Below are 20,540 nucleotides of genomic sequence, written 5' to 3'. Positions count from 1 at the left end.
AAATCATCATGGTTATCTGGGTCATTAAGATCTTTTTTGTATAGTTCTGTGTATTCTGCTGCCTCTTAATATCTTCTGCTTCCGTTAGGTCCATACCGTTTCTGTCCTTCATTGAGCCCATCTTTGCCTGAAATGTTCCCTTGGCATCTCTAAATTTTTTGCACACATTTGAGTATTTTAACGGGGATGGGTGGAGAATGTTCAGGAGCAGCTAGCCTAGGGATCAGGCAGCATTTACTTCAAGATGCCTCTGTGTGGTCCCCCAGCTTCCCGCTGAGGAGCCTCCTTGTGGGAGTGGGGGGGGGGGGGGTCAGGAGTGTGGAGGAGGGGTGGGAGAGTGGAAGGGCTGTTGTCTGCATGTAAGTCCCCACCCCCGACCACCTTCAGAATTGCTCATTGGTGTAGCAAGCATCCTAACTGGGTTTTCACCTGTGTAACTGGTGGGTTCTTAATGAGCAATGTGAACAGTGATGTTAAATGTCCTCAGTCAGGACTAGACACTTACTACACCACGTGAACAGGTGTAAGAACCTGGGAAGGCGTGTGCAGCCAGTCCCCTAGGAACAGGGTTCAGACTTGATCCCTCAACATTTTGGGGTCCAGCCACTGCTTTAGCATTTCTCAGGGCCCAATGCTGACTCTAAGGGTTCTATAATCCATCCTCCATCTGCCTTTAGTGAGACCCACACTTCTAGGATCCTACAGAGCAGGGCCTGTGTGAGTTCTCTGTGGCTGCTCTAACAGATGACCACATGTTGGGTGATTTAAAGCAACAGGAGTTCATCCTCCCCTTGTCCTGGAGACCAGACACCTGAGATCAAGGTGGTGCAGGGCTGAGGTCCCTCCAGAGGCTCCAGGATAGGGTCCTTCCTGCCTTCTCCAGCTTTGGGGCTCCAGGGGTCCTGGGGCTTGTGGTCCCCTCCCTCCCATCTCTGCCTCCATCTTCACGAGGCTTCTCATCTGTGTCCTCTTTCGTCTCTTATAAGGACTCTGTCAGCTGGATTGAAGGTCACCCTAACCCTAGATGACCTTACCTTGAGATCCTTAACTACATCTACAAAGACCCTTTTCCCAGATATGGCCCTGTTCTCATGTTCTGGGGGGACCCATCTTTTGGGGCCACCATTCACCCCATTATCTGTATATAAAATAATTCTCATTTTAGGAGATCACCACAGGCCTATATAGATGGGCACAGACAGCAGCCACACAGGTGGGATCTGGAAAGAATGAGGATCCTGGAGTCACCTGGAACGGATCAAGGCCTGGCTTCTTCAGGTGAGGGGAATCACAGGGAGGAGCGGGGCATGGTCTTGTTCAGGCTTCAAAAAGACCATGTTGGGTGGGATGTGAGATGCACCGTGAGGGCAGAGAGCTTTGTACGGCCTGATGGAGGGATTAGGCTTGGGCCAAGGCCGAGGGCCGGAGAAGGCAATGGCACCCCACTCCAGTACTCTTGTCTGGAAAATCCCATGGATGGAGGAGCCTGGAAGGCAGCAGTCCATGGGGTCGCTAGGAGTCGGACATGACTGAGCGACTTCACTTTCACTTTTCACTTTCATGCATTGGAGAAGGAAATGGCAGCCCACTCCAGTGTTCTTGCCTGGAGAATCCCAGGGACGGGGGAGCCTGGTGGGCTGCCGTCTATGGGGTCGCACAGAGTCGGACACGACTGACGCAACTTAGGAGCAGCAGCAGCAGCAAGGCTGAGGGTGTAGAGGGGAATTAATGTGGGGGTTGGCCATATGCCCTGGAGAAGGAGCTGACAGTCCCTGGGGCACAAGGAACTGGGAACCTGGGAGGCCTCCGTGTTTCTGAACCAAACTTGAGTCCACACACCTGAGTGCAGTAAAGCCAGTCTCCTGATACCAGGTGCGGTAAAGGAGAGGCAGCATTAACTGTAAAGGCACCAATACGTGGAGACAGGTAACTCGTGCTCTAAACCCTGAAATCCCTGAAGGGCTTCAGGAAAGCAGTTTTACGGGCCATGTGACGGCGGGGCGTGGGGGATCACAGAGTATGTGATTCACTGGTGCACGGTTCTCTGGTTGCTGAGGTAACAGGCGGCTAACCTCACAAATCCTCAGGCACTGGACACTCTGGGGGTGACGTGTTCATGCTCATCAAGTAGTTAACTTCTTCCACTCAGTGGGGCTTTTAGCAGCTGTAAAACAACTCCCTGAGTGTGCCTCAGATACTATTATCTCCATACTTCAGAGAGGAGTTGCAGCAGAGGATATGGGATGGGGTCTGTTCTGGGAAGGCCCCATAGGCTCCTGCTCAGTTACACCAGGTGTCTGGGCTCAGCAGCTGGAGAAGTTGGGGCTGCCTCCTGGGCTTGGGGAGCAGCAGGATCGCAGTCCTCGAGGGGCCTGTTAGTCCCCAGGATGAGATGGGGAGGCCGTGGATGGACAGATGCACCTGGCCTGGGAGAGGGGTGCAGGCTGGAAATGTCACTGGAATCACTGCAGGGAGGAAGGGGAAAGGCCAGGAGGGGGCAGGTGGGTTATAGCACCTACGTGCGGGTGATGGTGGTCCTGTTGGACACAACTCAGAGCCACAAGGAGTGGTGGTCAGGGGCTCAGCTTCATCCTCTTATTCTTTGCTTATCTGTAACTTCCCACTCCTGCAGCGAGGAGCCTGGCCCCCACCATTTGCATTTGTCAGCTCTTTCCTCCTCTTCAGGTTATGTGTACAGTGGTCTCAGAATTGCTAGCTACTGCACTCTGGAACGGAGAAGGCAATGGCACCCCATTCCAGTACTCTTGCCTGGAGAGTCCCAGGGACGGCGGAGCTGGGTGGGCTGCAGTCCATGGGGTCGCTAGGAGTCGGACACGACTGAGCGACTTCACTTTCACTTTTTGCTTTCATGCACTGGAGAAGGAAATGGGAACCCACTCCAGTGTTCTTGCCTGGAGAGTCCCAGGGACGGCGGAGCCAGGTGGGCTGCAGTCCATGGGGTCGCACGGAGTTGGACGCGGCTGCAGTGACTTGGCAGCAGCAGCACCTGGAAAGGTCTCTATAAAAGGAAGCCCAGTGTTTACGTGCAGCCCATTTAGCCTTTTGTGTATCGATTTGTTCATTTCCAAAGTCAACACATTTTGCCCATCTCCTACAGTGAGAGATCTTTTCAGTGCATTTCTAATGTGGTTAGGTTTTGTTGCATTGTGTATTCTGTGCTGCGACTCTCCTACACCCTGAATAACTATACTTGAATAGATGGTTTGATCCCTTGGGCTATACAAATCGATGAGTGTAGACAAACACATAGTGACAGGCGTCCATCCTAAAGCATCACAGGGAATACTTCAGCCCCCTTCAGCAGATGATCTGCTTATCATCTATGTAACTCTGCTTTTCCTAGAATGTCATAAATGAGGTCATACTCCAGACTGTATTCTTTCACTGAGTGATAGCACGTGAGAGTTAACCATGCTTTTCAAGCTTTGGTGGTTCATTCCTTCCTACTGATGAGTAATACTCCATTGCATGTGATTGGGAGGAAAAACAGTTTTCACTCTGCCCTTCCATAATAAGAGACAAATCACCAGGAGGAAAAACAGGAGCATACCTCCCCTATGCTTCCCTGGTGGCTTTGTGGTAAAGAATCTGCCTGTAATACAGGAGACTTGGGTTTGACCCCTGAGTTGGGAAGATCCCCTGGAGAAGGAAATGGCAACCCATTCCAGTATTCTTGCCTGGGGAATCCCATGGACAGAGGAGCCTGGCGGGCTACAGTCCGTGGGGTTGCAGAGAGGCGAACATGACTTAGTGACTAAAACAACAAATAGCTTCTGTATAGAGGGGAGCTACCAAAGAAACAGGAGTCACTCCCTGAAATGTCCAAAGTCATCACTTTAAATGCCATCTTTAGCTAAAAACAAAACCCTGAGGAATGGGAGAAACCCATTATGGAAGGTAATTACACAAAACACAGTAAAGAAGGGTATGATTGTTTATAGATTTAAGTCGGGACCTCTCCATTAATAAGTTATTTGAGTTTTAATTGTCCTTTTATTTCTGGTGCAAACAGGGACAGCCCTTAAATGCAGAGATTTCTCTGCTGTAAATGTCCATCACAAAACGGCAATGCTACTTAGTTTATGAGAGTCCTCTTTTTTTTTTTCTTTCTTTTTTCATGGAAGTGGGCTTAAGCAATCCTCACAGCAGAGAGGCGTATTTTGGGGTGGCATGTTCTACTTGCTTTGACATGGATATACCCCAATTTGATTATGCATTCATCTATTGAAGGATACTATGATTACTTCAAGCTTTTAACTATTATGGATAGTGCTGCTGTGCCTAAGTTCATCTTTGTTTTTGTTTGGGCATGGATCTTTCAAAGCAGTTTCCTAAATACCGGAAGTACGATCGTTGGATCCCAAGGTGAGGTGTGTTTAGCTTTAGAGAAAACTGCCCAACTGTGTTACAAGGTGGCTGTGCATGCATCCCACCAGCAGTGAGGGAGCGTTCCTGCTACTCCTCAGCCTCCAGCAATTGGTATTGTCATATAGTTAGAGTTTAGCAGCCTAATATGTGTAGTGTGATAGCTTGTGACTTTAATTTGTAATTCCCTAATGGCGTATGATGTTGAGCCTGTTTCTGTTTTGTATTATCTGTATAATTTTTTGGCTGGGTGTCTGTTCAGATCTTTACTTATTGTTTATAGGGTTGCTCAAGAGGTCTTTGTCTATTTTGTGTCCAAATCCTGTATCAAATATGAATTTTGCAAATATTTTCTCCCAGTTTGTGGCTTGTATTTTGATTTTCTGAATGAGATCTTTCAGAATAGACATCTTTATTTCTATAAAGTCCACAATATTTTTCTTTTGTGGACTGACAGCTCGTGTGTTAAAACTCAAAGCTCATGATATACAGGCCAAACCCAGGGTCATGTAGATTTTCTGTTTTTGTCCACAATTTTGATAGTTTCAAAATTTAAGTGTCTGTTAATAAACTTGAGTGAATTTGGTGACTATATTTCATTCTATACAGTTTCAAGTTCATTATTCCTTAACTATTTTGGAGAAGTTTTGGATATTGGCAATATTTCAGTTTGAATTTCCATAGTTTAATAGACCTAGCAGAACTGCCGTGAGGGGCGGAGTCTCCACTTAGCTGCGCCTGCGCGAGTGAGGGAGGCTTCAGCTGCAGTTCCCATTGGCTGGCAGGGAGCGGGGAGCCCGCCTCCCTGACCCACCCCACCCCAGGCGGAATTCCCGCTCTGCCTGAGCACCTGGCGGCCTGTGGCTGCTGGAGTCTGGTCTCCTCAGGACCCATTGGGGCTTCAGCTTTGGGACGTTGTGGGGTTCAGTTCAGGAAGACAGGGAGTCTGGTCTCCTCAGGACCTGCTCAGGTTTTGGCCTTGGGAATTGTGGGGTTCACTTCAGGCTAACAAGAGATGGGTCTCCTCAGGACCCATTGGTGTTTCGGCTTTGGGACATTGTGGGGTTAGTTCAGGCAGAATGGGTGTCCTTGTAAAGCACCGGGAATAAACATGATGCCCCAGGAAGCTGTATCACAGACACTCTGTTTTGCGTCCCCCGTGCCTGGAACTGGGGCCGTGCATGCTCCAGTTAGAGACGCGTGTAGGCATGTGGTCCTTGGAGTTAATCAGAGCAACTAAACGGAAAAATGAGCCAAGTGACTCCAGACACTGCCAGTGCGGTCGTGAAGGGGAAAGGCTTGAGCCACATTGTAGGAGCGGAGTACGGAAAGTGTGTGCTAGCTTCCTGCACTCGCGTTCCAGAACACTTCAGAAGGACCGAGGGGATCTCCGAGGCCCTTACTAGGAGAACAGAGTCCATGAACCATGCGGCCCCGGCAGCGTGGGCAGGCGGAGAAGGCGGCGTGGGCCTGACCGTCCCTGCGCAGCTGTCTCCTGACCGACGCGCAGGGGGCCTTTCCACGGCGAGTTCCCCTGCTCACAACGGGCGGTGGATCAGGCCCTCTGAGAGGCTGGACCACAGTGGGAGCTGCTGAGCAGCTCAGGTCCTGGGGATGCTCCCGTGAGCCACACGTCTCAGGGGGAGGAGTCAGGAGGAGACACAGCAGCCCAGAAGGGCAAGGGCCAAGGAAAGGGCCTTTAAAAAGCCAAGTTCCAGATTCCCAGGAACCAGGTGTTTCCACTTTAGGTGGTGAGTCTGTGTGTCAGATGTCTGTCCTGGCGCTTGCACATGGGCTCCTGGAAGCCCTGGGCGGCTGCATGTGGCCCAGGGGCCCTGTGTGCCTGGCTGTCACCATGCAGTGACGCTGCCCATGTGTCCACACCCGTCCAGTCGGAGAGGACCCTCCTCCAGGCCCAGAGAGCGGGCTGGGAAGCAGGAGGACTGGAACGGGGTGGGGGCCCTGCTGTACCCCTTTATCTTCCCAGTTCTGGCTTTCTTTGCGCTAAGATCCTCAGGACCTACTGGTGCTTCAGCTTTCGTCAGCCTATGCCGGCCCTACCACCAACAAAGAATGAGTTTTTTCCATGCATTTCTGAGTCATTTAGACTCTGCTGCATTCTGTGTTCCATTCTGTGACACTCTCATATCCTAAATTTGAATAGATTATGATTTACCAATTGAGGTCTAAAGATCTATGGGTTTACACAAATGCACAGTGGTAGATATTCATTTGTAATGTCAGTTCAGTCGCTCAGTCGTGTCTGACTCTTTGCGACCCCATGGACTGCAGCCTGCCAAGCTTCCCTGTCCATCACCAACTCCCGGAGCTTACTCAAACTCACGTCCATGGAGTCAGTGATGCCATCCAACCATCTTATCTGTAATGTATTAGATGGAATATTGAACCTCCTACCTCATAATCTTTTTCTAAGTCTGTTTTGCCTTTTTCAGAATGTCATATAAATGGGGTCATTAGTGTGTAGACTGGATTCTTCCACTTAGCAATATACATGTAAGATTCATCCATGGTTTTTGCTTGGTTTGACGGTTCATTCCGTTATATTTCTGAATACTATTCATGTGTATTGGAGGAAAAATAATGTTCCCTTTATATTTCTCTTTTCCTCATTGAGACCTTCCCCCACAATGAAAGGCAGATGAACTGGAGGAAAACAGAAGCTTATTACCATGCATACCCCCTATATGCTTGTAAGGTACCTAGGAAAACCTGAAATGGCCCAAGCCTGTAACTTATGTGCTATCTTTAGCTAAGAACAAAAGAAAGATATTGGGTGGGGGGTGGGGGACGGAACGATTTGGGAGGTTTGGAGGCAAAACACAGTAAACAAGGGTCTGGATATTATGCAGATTTACATCCAGGCCATCTCCATGGACTACCTTCTCTCAAGACTTAGTTATCCTTCCATTTCTGGTACACAGGTGGAGACAGCCTTACAAGTGGAGATTTCCCTAATAAACATAAATTTAATTCCTAAAAGGGCATTTTCAAACATTCTCCTGGATCTGCTGTTTTTTAAATGTCAGTCCAGAATTATCCTGATGTCCAAAAGACACAACTTGGGGTGGCATATTCTGCTCCCCTTGATGTACATGTGCCCTAATTTGCTTATTAATTCATTTACAGAGGAACATTCTGATGTCTTTCAGTTTTTAACCAATTTTTAACCCAGAATAGAGCTACTGTGCATTATTTTATGCTAGTTTTTGTTTGAACAGTTTTTCAAAGCTGTTGTCTAAATACAAGAGGTGTAGTGTTGCATCCTAAGATGAGTCTGTTTAGCTTTGGAAAAAACTGTCAGACTGTCTTCCAAAGATGGCTGTGCACGCATCCCGCCAAGATCTTGAGTAGGTTTTTTATGGTTGTTTACTATCAGAGTACCCTCTGTGGCCCCGTGTTTTTTATGGTTGTTTACTATCAGAGTACCCTCTGTGGCCAGGTGTTTTTTATGGTTGTTTACTATCAGAGTACCCTCTGTGTCCAGGTGTTTCTTATGGTTGTTTACTATCAGAGTACCCTCTGTGGCCGGGTGTTTTTTATGGTTGTTTACTGTCAGTGTACCCTCTGTGGTCAGGTGTCTGTTTCAGTCTTTACCAATTATTTATGGGTTTGTTTGCTCTAGATTTCTTGGTATAACTTGAGTACAAATTCTTTATCAGATATGCATTTTAAAAAAATTTTAATTATTAATATTTGGCTGTGGTGGGTCTTCATTGTGTGGGCTTCTGTCTAGTTATGGCGAGCAGGGGCTATGCTGGTAGTGGTGTGTGGGCTTCTCACTGGTGGCTCCTGTTGTTGTGGGACACAGGCTCTGGGGCTCATGGGCTCAGTAGCTGCAGCTTCCAGGATCTAGAACACAGGCTCAGTGGTTGCGGTGCGTGGGCTTAGCTGCTCCACGACATGGACAGGGATCCAACCTGCGTCTTCTGCATTGGCATGAAGATTCTTTAATACTCAGCCACCAGGGAAGCCCTCAGCCATGTTTTAGATTCTAGTTTGCCACACCTGTATCTGGTGAGAGAGGCCAGTATCAAGAGGCCTGGGAGCTGGGGGTGCTCAGCCACAGTTCTGGCTGTGCCATCAAAAGCTTTGGGGCTTTTGGTGAGTGCCTCAAGTTTCCTGGGACTGTTTCCTCTCTTCAGAAATGCCCTGCTGTTGGACTGCAGCCCGTCAGGCTCCTCTGTCCATGGGATTGCCCAGACAAGAATATGGAGTGGGTGCCATTTCCCTCTGCACAGATACACATTTGGAAGATATTTTCTCCTGGTTTATAGTTTTGATGCAGGAAGGGGGGACCCCTTCCACGGCCTGAGAGCAGGCTCTTGTCTGACACTTGGAAATGAATTGTCCGAGGCGACATGTGCTGTCAAAGAGACTTTATTGGGAAGGGCTGCCTGGGTGGAGGGCAGGAGGGTGAGGGAAGCTGAGAGAACTGCTCTGCCACGTGGCTCACAGTCTCAGGTTTTATGGGCACTGGGTTAGTTTCTGGTTTGTCTCTGGCCAGTCATTCTGAATTGGGGTCCTTCCCGGTGGCATATGCATCACTCATCCAAGGTGGATTCTGCAAGGAGGACCCTGGGAGGTTGGTAAGACCTGCGGATTGGAGTCTCCTGTCTCCCTTGACCTTTCCTGAATTCTGGTTGGTGGTGGCTTCTTAGTTCCTTGTCCTTACCCAGGACCTCCTGTTGTAAGACGACTCCTGCAGGTGGTTTCTCTGGTGCCCGGCAAGGACGGGCGGGTGGTTTTGGTTAGTGGTTCCCCTAACGCTTTGTCCTGTGGTTTTCTTGAGTAAGGGAGTGAATGTATACATTTTTAAAAGTCAATGTTTTAATTAATTTATTTAAAACATTTTGTATATTGGCTTTTTTGTTGTGTTTTAGAACTCATCACCAGACTCAGGTCATGTAGATCTTTTGTTGTTTTCTAAAATGTTTATAGTTTTTAATTGAAATGTGTCAGTTGCAAAGTTTGTGTTTATGTCCTTTCATTCCATATGGTTTTTAATCAATTTTGATCAATTGTTCCCTGGCCATGTGTTGAGCAGGGTCATGGAGATTTTTGGCTCCATTTCAGTTTGGGTTTCCAGTCTGAGTGCTCACAGCAAAGCTGGTTCTCGGTGAGCCCTCTGGGGTCTGTGAACGCAGGGCTGCCTGCTCTTCTCTGGTGGCCTGCTTGGGGCGCCAACCCCCTCTCTGACGTGTGGGGACAGGATGTTTGCCTTCAGACTCAGCTCGGTGACCAGCTGGTGGGAGCTTTGTCTCCTCAGCACCATCAGGGCTTGTGCTCCTGGATAATGGGGCTGCGTCCAGGCACTGCCTCAGTGCCCACCAGCAAGGAGGCGCTGCAAGAGGGAAAAATGAGGATGAAGTAAACGTTTCCTGTGTCCAGCTGACCGCTGACCGGAGGTCCATCTCAGAGAACTCGGGGGGCTGGAGGGGGGAAGAGCTCCATGTGCAAATAGCGAGTGTTTAGTTAGATTTCTGTTAGATGATCTAGAGGATGCCCAGTGATGCTCTCTGGTGTAGGTGGCCAGTTTTCCTGTCACTGTTTCTTGAAAGGACTGTCCTTTCCTCTTTGCACGTTCCTGGCTTGATTTTCATGAACTGTCCACATACATGTGGCTTTATTCCTGGGCTCTCTATTCTTTCCTCGAGTCCCTGTGCCTGTGTTTGTGCCAGTTCCTCACTGTTGTGGTTACTACAGCTCCGTGATGTGGTTTGAAGTCAGAGAGGAAGATGCCTCCAGGTTCATTCTTCTTTCTCAGAGTCCTTTGTTCAGGGTCCTTAGTTGTTGCAGAATATTATTAGGAATATTTCTATTTCTATGAAAAATGCCATTAGATATTATATTTTGAGTGCAGTGCATTTGCTGATGGCTTTGGTTGGAATGGACAGTTTAATAACTCATTTTTCCAGTACATGAGCATGGAATATTTTTCTGTTTATTTGTGTTTTCTTTGGTTTCTTTATCAGTGCTTTCTAGTTTTCTAACTACTGGTCTTTTATGTCCTTGGTTAAGTTTTTTCTTAATTTTTGTTTCTGATTGTTATTGTATAGAAACACAAGTGATTTTCATATATTGACTCAGATTGTAAATTGTAGTATTTTATATGATTGTAAGTTGATCCCAAATTATTCAACTTTACTGAATGTATTCTAACAACTTTTTGTGAAGTTATGTGGGAAATTTTATTTGCAAATTCCACGTGGACTCCTTCAAGGGCAATGAGCATCACAACTTCCCTTGAACTTCGTCTGGGTAAGTCTTGGCCTCTATAAAAAAGTTTCAAGCCTGTCTGATCTGATTTTCTTTTGTGGTGTTGACATGGTTGTTTTGAAAAATAATTTACTTTTCAGTAACTTAAAATGTGCAGGAAACCCTTAATAATGGTAAAAAAATTCTCACATTTGCCACATCATCTAAAATACTCCATGCATTTTATCCAAAATGGGCGCATTCTCCTGTAGAACCAGCATATAATCTCCAAAATCAGGAAATCATATAGTTTCTACATTATAATGTAATCCACAGCCCCACTTCCACTTTCAGCAATTGTCCAATTGTATGAAAATGCCTTTTTTCCCATCCTCATCCAATATTTTTTTAGACTGTTACTGAGATTTTCAGACATTTGGACAAACTTGGTGGATGTAAAGCAGACATGGTGAATATGGGATCTGGGTGGCCTTTTCTATGTGGATTTTTTAACTAAAGATGTTTTTAATGTTTATTCATTTTGTAACATGTACCAATACTACATTCTTTCCCCCCATAGTAATTAAACATAAATAACATGCCATTTACCATTTACATATTTGTAAGCATACAGTGTTGTAGTATGAACTACCTTTCCTTGTTTTGCAAACCAGTTTAATAATGTGCACCTTGTACATGCTTTGGAGAAACTCAGGAAACTGAGTCAGTGACTGAAATGGCCCAAGATATCACCTTAGATACCGTCTTCATCTAAAAACCACACAGGGGCTTCCTGGTGGTCCAGTGGCTAACACTGGACACTCCTTAAGAAGGAGGCCCAGGTTCCATCCCTGATCCGAGAGCTAGATCTCCCATGTCTCAATGAAGAGTTTGCATGCTGTAGCTAAATATCTGGCTTGCCTCAATGAAGGTCAACCTGGCTCAGCCAAAAAAAAAAAAAACAAAAACAAATAAATATTAAAAAATAAAACCAAAGGAAAGGAAGGGTATGGTTGTTGTACAGATTTACATCTTAGCTTTCCCTATTGATAAAAAAAGAGTTTCACAAGACTGTTATCCTTCTATCTGATATATACAGAGAATTCCTTTGAAATGAAATTTCTCTTGTAAATGTGACTCAGAAGAGCCGTCTTGAACTTGGGTTTCAGAGATGATAATGTGTCCTCTTAAAAAAAAAGTTAATTCCAACTAATTCTCATGCTGAAGGGGTATATTTTGGGGTAGCATTTGCTCCCCTTCACTTCGGATGTATCCCAATTTGTTTACACGGTCATCTACCGAAGGCATCCTGATATTTGAAAGTTTTTAGCTATTAGAAGTAGAGCTCCTGTGTATAATTGTGTGATAATTTTTGTCTGGATACTTTTTCAAAGCTCTTTACTAAGTACTAGACATGTAGTGTTAGGGTCACAGGTGAGCCTTGTTTAGCTGAGGAAAAATCCAGCTAAGTTTCTCTGTGGCATGTGGGATCTTCCTGGGTAAGGGATCGAACTTGATTGTCTTGCATTGTCAGGCATATTCTTCACCACTGAGCCACCAGAGAAGCCCCGCCCTGCTTTTTTTGAGTTTACTGATCTAATAGGTGTGCAGTGCTGCTTCACAGTTGTTTTAGTTTGTAATTTCCTTATGATATATGATTTTGAGTATTTTTGATATGCTGATTTACTATCTGTATATTTTCTTTGGCCAGGTGTTCAGATTTATACATTTTAAATGAGGTTGTTTGTTCCAGATTTTTTGGTATAGTTGGAGTACAATCCAGAAGCAGATGTTTTTTTGGAACACCTTTGCTTTTTCCATGATTCAATGAATGTTGTCAACTTGATCTCTACACTTACAGTAATAAAAGAACCATTGCTATTTAGAATGCAGGGGCTTTAGGGAAGTCATTAGGTCATGAAGGCTTGGCTTTGCCCTCATGAACTGAATTAGTTCCTGCTCATGCTTAGTCATGTCCGACTCTGTGACCCCATGGACTGTAACCCACCAGGCTCCTCTGTCCATGTGGTTCTCCAGGCAAGAATACTGGAGTGGGTTGCCATTTCCTGACCCAGGGAACATTCCCTACACAAGGATCAAACTCAGGACTCCTGCATTGCAGGAATATTCTTTACTTTCTGAGCTACTAGGGAAGGCCATGAACTGGATTAGTGCCCTCATAAAAGAGCCCAGGGCACTCCCTTGCCCCATGTGATGTGTGGGCACAGCAAAAAGACAGCCATCTACAAACCAGGAAGAATGCTTTCATCATAACCTACCGGGGACCAGCCCTGGTAGGATCCAGGGATACCCTCAGGAGGAATGGTGTCAGCGAAAGAGGAAAGGTATAAAGGGGAGAAAAAGAGGCTTGATCTTCCTTGGTTTACACAGAAAGCCAATAAAGTCCATGACACAGGACTTGCTCTGTTCATGGAGGCCACAGGCGCCCTCTTGGTGGGGTGAAGACTCAGGGCGTCCCCTCCCCTGAAGATGCTAGGCACCTTCCCGATTAAGTCTTAGAAGCCCGCACAGATAAGTGAACTCAGAGAGCCTCTGTGCTCCAAGGAGTCATCCTGAAAAAAGAAGAAAGAGAGAACGAAAAAGAAAAAAAGAAAGAATGAATGACACGGGGAGACCAAGCTTCGGTGAGCAAGGCCCATAACTTTATTTTTAAAAGGAGCTTTTATACCCTCAGTTGTACATAGAGAATAATGGAAGATACAGAGTCATGCAGGGTCAGCAGTCCTTGACCCTTATCGAGACCAGGCTTTCTTTCTGCAAACTTATCGTATACAAAGGCTTTAGGTGATTTACATCATCTTCTGGCCAGGAGACCTGTTAACATTTTTCTTCTAATAAAGGTTAATCAACCAGAAAACTTATTTTCTCTAAAGGTGATTTTTCTAAAGTTTGGCTCCACTCCCCGAAAGCACTAGATAAAGTTGCATTCCTATAGGGCAAATGTGCAGTGGGGGATAACAAGGAAAGAATTGATTAACTCAAGGGTCTAAGGTTGCTAACATCAAGACTACTACTTATTTTCTCTATATACTGACTATATCAATTAATATACTCCCAGGGACACAGTGGGTAAGGGATATGGAAACTTGGCAGCAAGCATTGGCTCAACAATTAAATCCTTCACCAGTTCTATTCTAATAATTTTAACTCCCTGAAAGGCTCTATATTGTTAGAATGTCTTAAGCTTTCCGTGCTTCTCGTGGTTGGGAGGCTGTAAACAATCACATGCGTAGTTGTAAGAGTCCAGATAAACCTGTCAGGCAAGTTAGAAAGCCATCTGAGGGGTTTGAATTGAAACACTCTTATTATGTCCAGGAGACTTATTAACTAGAGCTCTAAGTTGATTTCCTTCAAAGAAAGATAGTTGGGGATAGCCCCCTGTTAATGTCAGAAGAGTTGGTAAAAGGCATGATGTAATAAACAGTAGACAGACAGATTTTGGTATCAGGGTAGATGCTCGAGCAGATCCAGGAAATCCCTCAAGTCCTGATCCGCCTTTGCTTGTCAGGTCTTCTCCGCATGACCTTTGTCATGGGTGAGATCTCCCGTGGTGGCTCCCGGCATCGAACCCAATCCAGTCTTAGACTTCCAGCTTTCAGAACAGTGATAAATAAATGCCTATGTTATGATTACTATAGCAGTCCAAACAAGCTAAAACAATCATCAACATAATGTTCAGATATCAACAGAGTTTTCACCAGAAGACTCTGCATTAAAGAATGTGTTCTGTTTGATTCCACTTGTATAAAATTCAGAAAAAGACACAAACTGTGTAGAGTGCTAAAAATAAAGATTCATCTACCTTGAGGAATACTGACTCAGAAAGAAGAGGAGAAGTTTGTCTGATGTAGTGTTGGTCTTCTACTTGGTTTAGAAGTTTGGTCATAAAGGCATTTTTACTTTGAAAAAATTCAATAAATTGTAAACTTATGTTTTGTGCACATTTTGAACATACTATAAGTGTTTGAAATATATTAAAAATGATACTACTCTTCAAAGAAGCAAAACTTCCTTTGAATATGAAAGCAGTCTTTTTGTCTACTGAAGGCAGAACATATTAGTTTGTGAGGGCTGCTGTAACTAACGGAGAAGACAATGGCATCCCACTCCAGTACTTTTGCTTGGAAAATCCCATGGACGGAGGAGCCTGGTAGGCTGTAGTCCATGAGGTCGCTAGAGTCGGACATGACTGAGTGACTTCACTTTCACTTTTCACTTTCATACACTGGAGAAGGAAATGGCAACCCACTCCAGTGTTCTTGCCTGGAGAATCTCAGGGACGGGGGAGCCTGATGGGCTGCCGTCTCTGTAGTCACACAGAGTCAGACACGACTGAAGTGACTTAACAGCAGCAGCTATAACTAAGTACCACAGACTGGGGTGGCTTAAACAAAAGAGACTGATTTCCTTCCAGCTTGGAGGATAGTAAGTAATTCAAGATCAAAATGTTAGTAGGGTTGGTTTCATTCTGAAGCTTCTGTCTGGCTTATAGACAGCCATCACCTCCTGTGTCTCTCACAGTCTTGCCTGTGTGTATATTTCCTGTGTGTATGTTCTAATCTCCTTTCTTAAAAAAGATACCAGTCATCTTGCGTTGCTACTGCTGCTGCTAAGTCGCTTCAGTTGTGTCCAACTCTGTGCGACCCCATAGACTGCAGCTCACTAGGCTCCCCTATCCCTGGGATTCTCCAGGCAAGAACACTGGAGTGGGTTGCCAGTTCCTTCTCCAATGCACGAAAGTGAAAACATAAAGTGAAGTCGCTCAGTCGTGTCCGACTCCTAGTGACCCCATGGACTGCAGCCTACCAGGCTCCCCCATCCATGGGATTTTCCAGGCAAGAGTACTGGAGTGGGTTGCCATTGCCTTCTCCACATCTTGCATTAGGATGCACTATTTGAACCAATTACAATTTAATTTCCTCTTTAAAAACTATATCTACAAATTCAGTCATATTCAGAAGTACTGGGAGTCAAGATTTTGATATACGGATATTTAAACTTTTCAACCCATAACCCAAAGTGAGATGGTAATAGGCTGTGGCACAAAGTTATGATAATTGTGTGGAAGAAATTGTGTTAAATTGGATTAAATATTGCGGGTAACAGACTATGGCACGTGTATCGATGGCAGACATCAGTATTATGATGTAGACTTCCCAATGTATGAAGGAAAATATGGACACGGAATCTAAAAAAGAAAAGCACTAGAAACCAGTTGTGCCCCATGGCAAGTCTGCATTGTACCCAATTGTTATTTCTCCAGAGAACTCATTTAGTGCAAAATACTGTCTAACAAAGCAATTACTTAGTACTCACCTATATGTATAATCTCTTAAGGAACTGGCATCAGTCTACAAATAATATAAATCCTGCCTGCATTATTCAGCAGAAGAGCCATGACATTGACGCTCTTTCTAAAATGGCTCTTCCTTCAAAGGTATGTAGACTTCTGTATTATACATTTATTTATAACCATCAAAACTCTGCTTTCTTATTTGGGCCATCATGTGCCAAAACTAGACATGATTCATAAATGACAAGAAAGAAAAAGGAAATACCAATGACCAGAAAAGTGTGGATATTTACTATTTTAGGTACTATTACTTTTATAATTCATTGAGTCATTTAGGTGGATGATAAGGAATATATTCGGAGAAGGCAATGGCACCCCACTCTAGTACTCTTACCTGGAAAATCCCATGGATGGAGGAGCCTGGTAGGCTGCAGTCCATGGGGTCGCTAGGAGTCGGGCACAACAGAGCGACTTCACTTTCACTTTTCACTTTCATGCATTGGAGAAGGGAATGGCAACCCACTCCAGTGTTCTTGCCTGGAGAATCCCAGGGACGGGGGAGCCTGGTGGGCTGCTGTCCATGGGGTCACACAGAGTCAGATACGAATGAAGCGACTTAGCAGCAGCAGCAGCAGCAGCAAGCCCTACTAGCAGAGAAGGCAATGGCACCCCACTCCAGTGCTCTCGCCTGGAGAATCCCATGGATGGAAGAGCCTAGTGGGCTGCAGTCCATGGGGTCGCTAAGAGTCGGACACAACTGAATGACTTCACTTTCACTTTTCACTTTCATGCCCTGGAGAAGGAAATGGCAACCCACTCCAGTACTCTTGCCTGGAAAATCCCAGGGATGGGGGAGTCTGGTGGGCTGCCATCCATGGGGTCGCACAGAGTCAGACACGACTGAAGTGACTTAACAGCAGCATCTCTAGTATAAAATGTATTTAACCTTGACTCTCTTCCTTGCTCTCTCCCTCTTTAACACACACACACACACACACACACACACACACACACACACACTCACACACACAATGCTTTCTTGTTTTAAATTCCATTTTTGATGGAGTGCAAGCTATAATAATCTGGTGCCAATGAGTTTGCCTTATGTAGCTTCTCCATAAAAGGTGAGAAGGAACTAAGGAAGAGTCTGGGATCCTTGGGCACTGAAGAGGAAAACTTTGCCTGAGTATTATTCTGCCCATGATTTTCCAGCAAAATTGAGGGTAGTACAAATGGGAGTTTATGAACAATCTTTGTTTCCATTCAGATTCTTTAATCTGCTAGCTATCTTTAATGTCTGAGCCACCAGAGAAGCACCAAGAATACTGGAGTGGATAGCCATCCTTTTTCCAGAGGATCTTTAGGACTCAGGGATCAAACCTGGGTCTCCTGCATTACAGGCAGACTCTTTTCAGTCTGAGCCACCAGGGAAGCCCCTACTATCCATATTTTGTGGAGAAACTGAACCTCAGAATTATTTTACACAGTTTTTTTTTTTTTTTTTAACATTTTACCCTTCAACACAGAGATAATACTGATCACAACCACAAATAGGAGGAGAGATCTTGTGAACTGTTAATAGGTGAAAATTCACAGCTCATCTCAATTTTTTGACTGCTTCATCAGAGACAGGCATTGTGCTAAGAATTTCCCAATGTTGTCTGCGATCCGCATACCTCACTGTGAGACAGCACTTTCCTTTTTCTACAGATGAACTTTGAAACTGAGAATCCTTACTTTTCCAAAGACAGGCAGTTAATTATGGTGCAGAGTGAAGATTTTATTTCCGATCTAACTGACATTGAAGTTGATGCTCTACTGACTCCAAAAAGAGCCCAAGTTCACTGATAAATTGTTCTACTACAATCAACTTCTGCACTAATGACCTCTACTTGTACTCATTCTCCCTAGATGTTTCCATGTGATCTGTACTTTGGAGGCACCTGGGATCTCTTCAACAGCCATGAGATGCACAGGGGGTGTATTGCTGTGTTTGGCCTGAAAGATGATGCTTATTAGAACTAAAGCACAGTAGAAAAGAAGGTGACTGAGCAACATTGTATAATGCAAACCAAGAATGCTTTCCTGAGGTACAAGGTGCTTTCCTGAGGCAGATATTATACCATGTGAAGATGGGAGAGGTTATACCCATGACATTAAGGATACTGGTCATGTAAAGTTATCAGAAGACATTCTTCTGATTAACCCTCCTTAACTTCCCTTACTCCTGAGATGTTTCTATAATTTTAATTATAATGTGTTTCATCATTATCTGGATAGTTCCTTGGGGAGATGCTCTCAGTGTGTGCAGTGTTCAAGATTCTATTATAAATAGTGAGGAATTATCATCATTTTCTTGTTGCTGCTGAAGGCAGGTCTGCAAATTTTATAATCTTTGCAATAGAGATTAATTCAGTCACATCTTTAATTTTTAGCCCTTTTTTGAAGAAGAGACTAAGACCTTACTTGTGGACCTATTTGTTATCAGTGTTTTATTGTCTGGAATTATATACTTGGGAAATATTAGTATTTATATTAATAGTTGATATAAAAATTTATAAGAATATCTTGCTACCATAGGGACTTACAAGAACTTTTGCTCTTTAGGTTTTGCCTTTTATGTCTTCCCTACAAACCCAGTGATTTTCACGTTGTGTTTTAAAATGTATCTGAATGGAATTGAAAGTATGGTGGCAGTGGGAATGACTGTTATTCCCAGTGCAGTCACTAAGTTGTGTCCTACTCTTTGCCATCCCATGGACTGTAGCATGCCATGCTTGCCTGTCTTTCACTATATTGAAGAAATAATTATACCTTTGCTGTATCATGTGTGTGTGTGTGTGTGTGTGTGTGTGTAAAATTCCTGAAAAGTTAATGAAAGTGATATTTTAAATTTCTAAATTATACATTCTATATGCTTAATTGCTTTAAAAGATGATGCACAGTTATGTAATAAAGTGGCTCTCTATAAGAAGTTACTTCATTCATCTGGCCCTAGGACTATGGGATCACCTAACCTTGAGAGGCATAGATAGTCATGGTCCAAGAACTCTGTTTTTCAGGCTCTATAGCCATGTCAAGCTCTTCTTGTTCATCAAGCACTGAATTATCAAAAGGATAACTTTCCCCCTTTTTTGGATGATCATCAAACTGCATTTTAAATGTAGAGAAAGAGAATATTTGAAAAAGTTATCAAAGAGGCAGTAGTGATATACAGTTATTGAGTGTACCCCTAGAGTTCAGTTAATTGGCTTGCATTTCCATCTGGCCAGTTTGCAGATGTCTGATCCAAGGAGAGCCTCTTAGTCTGTCAGTACTTCAGTTTTCTCATTTTTCAGATCAGATCAGATCAGTCGCTCAGCCGTGTCCAACTCTTTGCGACCCCATGAATCGCCTCACGCCAGGCCTCCCTGTCCATCACCAACTCCCGGAGTTCACTAAGACTCACGTCCATCGAGTCATTGATGCCATCCAGCCATCTCATCCTCTGTCGTCCCCTTCTCCTCCTGCCCTCAATCCCTCCCAGCATCAGAGTCTTTTCCAATGAGTCAACTCTTCGCATGAGGTGGCCAAATGCTAATTAGAACCTCTCTCCTGGGACCTGTATAAAAGATCGTGTAAGGGGTCAGCAAAAGGTAGCTGTTATCTCACCTTAAAACTGAGACTGCTGCCACTAGAACAGTTTTTAAATAGAGATTTGATTAGTTATGGACACAGTAATGCATTCTATGAAGCTGATCTGGAGATCAGGATGCTTAAAAATCACGTGTGAATATCCCTGAATGTCTACAATACATAACTAATGTAGTCAGTTTGAAGTGTTCTAAAATGAATGAGACAAACTCTACTATCACAGAGCTAATGATTATGAAAAGTGGAAGAAAACCCACATATCACACCGGAAGGGAAATTGGAGAAGTAGTATTACTTTATGCTTCTTAGGTGCCTTGATGATTTTTTATATATATTTAGTTGCTGTTGTTGTTCAGTCACTAAGTCATATTTGGCTATTTGAGACTCCATGGACTACAGCATGCCAGGCTCCTCTGTCCTTCACTATCTCCTAGAGTTTGCTCAGACTCATGTCTGAGTTGGTGATGCTATCTAACGATCTCATCCTCTTATAATTAGTTGTACCAATAATCCAAATCAAACTGTTAATTAGGTAATTATGGGTTCACCAAGCAGAGGTAAGAGTTTTTATGTATGAAAATTCTTGGTCTTAGCTCTATCTCCCAGTCAAAATCAGTAACTCTCATCTGGCTTAGTTTATCCACACTTAGAAGCCAGAAGATCTATGATCATGAAAATATAGGGTACAGGTGAACCCAGACCAGAACTGAAATATCAGTGACTATGTTATGTGCCCAAATCATTTTCTCTGTGGTGTATTTAATTCCCATATGAATACTTTCAGGGGTAGGAAAACTGTTTACAGAGATTAATCAACTTTCAAATTGTGAGTTGCTACTAGTTGGAGGGAGCCATGATACAATCATAGAGTTTATACACTTTTAAAAATAGTTCCTCTTCTAACTTGTTGTATTTTCATTTTCCTCAGTATTTTTACATAACTGGCTACTTGCCTGTAACTGAAAAGTCACATCCTCAGAGAGATCTTTGA

At 44.3% G+C, this 20,540-nt stretch overlaps 1 long non-coding RNA gene across 1 annotated transcript; it reads left to right on the top strand.

Moving 5' to 3' along the window:
- The first annotated feature begins 413 nt into the window (after positions 1-413).
- Positions 414-19,295, top strand: LOC113880849. Its single transcript, XR_003507850.1, has 3 exons — positions 414-1,278; positions 15,961-16,060; positions 17,828-19,295. It is a non-coding gene; the product is annotated as an uncharacterized LOC113880849 (long non-coding RNA).
- Positions 19,296-20,540: the final 1,245 nt, after the last annotated feature.

The sequence above is a fragment of the Bos indicus x Bos taurus genome, chromosome 22 (assembly GCF_003369695.1).
Source record: "Bos indicus x Bos taurus breed Angus x Brahman F1 hybrid chromosome 22, Bos_hybrid_MaternalHap_v2.0, whole genome shotgun sequence".
In the NCBI taxonomy this organism is placed as follows: domain Eukaryota; kingdom Metazoa; phylum Chordata; class Mammalia; order Artiodactyla; family Bovidae; genus Bos; species Bos indicus x Bos taurus.
Note: the sequence above shows the minus strand (reverse complement) of the source record. Positions and strands in the feature narration are given on the sequence as shown.